The 511-nt window shown below is 45.0% G+C and overlaps 1 protein-coding gene across 1 annotated transcript in view; it reads right to left on the bottom strand.

Moving 5' to 3' along the window:
- The window catches only part of LOC104993972 (dystrophin-like), a 41,220-nt gene that overhangs the window by 35,150 nt on the left and 5,559 nt on the right, over nt 1-511 (bottom strand). The window lies entirely within an intron of this gene.

The following is a 511-nucleotide window of genomic DNA, read 5'->3' as shown; positions in this document are numbered from 1 at the left end:
ATGAACTTTTTGGTCAGCCCAATAATACACGGCATGTGGGAACAGAGTTTTTGCAGAAAAGGGACCAAATAATTACACTGGCGTCTCAGGTACTCATGCTGTGAGGCAGCCAGTGGCCATGGAGGCATATCCTGACTGTCACTGTTGCCTGTATGTAGCCTTTTCCTGCAGGAGACTGTAGATTTATTTGTAAGCCATGTTACATGGTGCGTCCTCTCAGTTTTTAGCAACCAAACCCTATCTGATGCCACCTTTCTGTACGTTCACCAAAGGTGAGGTGCCTGGGTCCAGAAGGAGCACCTTTTAAGCTATCTTGTGGGAAGGATGAGTCTGACAATTGTGCCTCTATGCAGACAATTTCAGGCAGTAGAAAATTTCTCCACTGTGTGATTTAGTTGCCGAACAGAAGCAAATTGTTCTCTATTTCTTGTTTGCAGAGTATCTGTCACATTTATCCACTGCAGTATATTTAGCCCTATGGTTTGGGCTCTCTCCAACCCACCACACACTA

The sequence above is a fragment of the Bison bison genome, unplaced genomic scaffold (assembly GCF_000754665.1).
Source record: "Bison bison bison isolate TAMUID 2011002044 unplaced genomic scaffold, Bison_UMD1.0 scf7180017849602, whole genome shotgun sequence".
Lineage (NCBI taxonomy): Eukaryota > Metazoa > Chordata > Mammalia > Artiodactyla > Bovidae > Bison > Bison bison.
Note: the sequence above shows the minus strand (reverse complement) of the source record. Positions and strands in the feature narration are given on the sequence as shown.